Source organism: Penaeus japonicus, unplaced genomic scaffold (assembly GCF_977035675.1).
Source record: "Penaeus japonicus unplaced genomic scaffold, GWHDUDI00000001_assembly GWHDUDI00000028, whole genome shotgun sequence".
NCBI lineage: Eukaryota > Metazoa > Arthropoda > Malacostraca > Decapoda > Penaeidae > Penaeus > Penaeus japonicus.
Window position 1 is genome coordinate 28561398 of NW_028234430.1, and position 2500 is coordinate 28563897.

Sequence of the window (2500 nt, forward strand, 5' to 3'; positions counted from 1 at the left end):
AAAAGCTAACATGACGATGTTGATTATAATGATTATGATTAACACTGAATAATAATGACAATAAAATATTATGATCAATAATAAGTATGATAGCAAAATGCAGCAATAATTGACATCACAATCACCAACAAAACAATCATTTCTAAAAATAAAAAAACAAAACAACAAAGACAAAAGCAATTGCAATAACTACGACGCCATCATCATCAATGATAATGATAATGAAAATGAGGGTAGAAGTGGTAATGATAATTATACTACTACAATCCTTAATGATTATTACGATGAATACAAATGAATGGATTCTAGGACACACTGAAGGAACCAGGACTTCGAATAATGATAAGAATGATAATGATGATAATGATGATAATGTTGATACGACATACCACTGTTGTTGATGATGATGATGATGACATTAATGATGATAATAATGATACTACCAATAATGTTAATGATATTGAAATACACAACAATGATAAAAATAGTAATGACAAATGACCGGGTTCTGAAACAAGAGGATATAGAAAACGAGAAGAATCCTTGAAACATTACGAGCGCCGACACGGTGAGAAAGTTGATCACGTGACTGCCGCCATATTGGTTTTACTTCGTTTATTATGCTCGTTCGACTGATCTGCCCCGTGATTTCTTTAATGACATGTTATATATTCCAATGACGATTATAATGATAATATAAAATGTGTACTAACATTAGTCATCATTTTAATTAAAGCTTTACGTTGTAATATTGGCGCCACGTGACTGTGTGTTTGTCTATGTTTGTTTATGTGTGTGTTTGGATGTGTGTGTATGTGTGTGTGTGTGTGTGTGTGTGTGTGTGTGTGTGTGTGTGTGTGTGTGTGTATCATGTATGTTATATATGTTTGAGCTTGTACGTGTACAAGTGTTAAAGCAAGAAACATGCCTAAACTAGTTGTGTTTGTAAACGTTTATGTTATAAGATATTAATGTAAACAACCACGACAATTAGAAATCATAACCTCTCTTCCATATTCCAGGAACATTAGTACCAACATTAAGAACAAGGATATTTATCTCATTATCACCATCATTATTCATATTTTCATATGCAATTTAGCAAACATTCTTAAAGCGATAAGGAAAGCGAGGGATGAACGTCGGTGCTTCCATCTGTTGGCAAATGAAACAAACTAAACTTACGAGAATCGGTTGTACATCGAATCCCGCGGGAGTTTCCTTTCCTTTGACTTTTATGTCTTGCAAAATTACTGCGTTTTCTTTCCTTTTTTCAATTCCTGCTGAAGTACTGTACACTTTTATTTCCATCTCCTGTGCTCTGTAATTCCTGCCTTGGCTGAATTCCTGCAGTCTTCTTTCCTGATATGTTATGGAAATGGAGGCTACAAGCAAGTATTTAATCATGGTTTTCCTTTCTTGCAATATCAGTCGATGTTCTTGCAATTGCTCTGCGTAGATAAGCTAGCAGGGTCTCAGCTGTGTTTGTGGTTTAGGTCATATGCAAATATTCAGGTGTTGTTCTCGATCCACAAGAAGCAGGTGAAGAGGAAGAAAATGGAGAAGGAAGAGGAGAAGGAAAAGGAAAAGGAGATGGAGAAGAAGAAGGAAAAGGAGAAAGAAACAGAGAAAGGGAAAGAGAAGGAGGAGGAAAAGGGTAAGGAGATGGAGAAGGAAACGGAGAAAGAGAAAGATGAGGAAAAGGAAAAGGAAAATTAGAAGAAGGAGAAAGAGGAGAAGGATGAAAGGGAGAAGGAGAAAAAGAAAAAAGGAGAAAGAGAAGAAAGAGGAGACTAAGAAGGAGAAAAGGAATGGGAAGAAGGAGAAGAAGGAGAAAGAAGAGAAAGAGAGGGAGTGGGAGAAGAAGGAGAAGGAGGAGTAGGAAAAAGAGAGGAAGAGTGAGATCGAGAGGGAGAGGGAGAAGACAGAGAGGGAGAAGAAGGAGAAAGAAGAGAAAGACAGGGAGCGGGAGAAGAAGGAGAAGGAGTAGGAAAAAGAGAGGAAGGGGGAGATCGAGAGGGAAAAGACAGAGAAGGAGAAGAAGGAAGAGGAGGAGGAGAAGGAGAAACCGAAGGAAATAAAAGGTAGCAGACGTAGTAGTAGTAATAGCAGTAGTAGAAGTAGAAAAAGAAGAAAATAAGCAAACATAAAAAACGCGTTAGAAATGATAACGACATAATTACTTCATCGTGGACTCGATCCACGGACAAAGAACGTTAAACGAAATGGCAAATAAATCCTTAAATAAATTTAAGCCCAAACTGCTCGCTTGCCAATTAGAGAAACTATCCCTTTGTTGCAGACAAGACCCATAGTAGTGCTATAAATCTCACATTTTTTTTATCAATCTTTAAACGCGCATTTTGATTGCTTTCCATTCTACCATGGATATATAAAATCTTATAAATGATTTTTAAAAAATTTCTTATTTCTTATTTATTTATTTATCTATTTATTTTTACATTTGTAAAAAGTCCGGCTCTGCCTCTACCTGCTCACA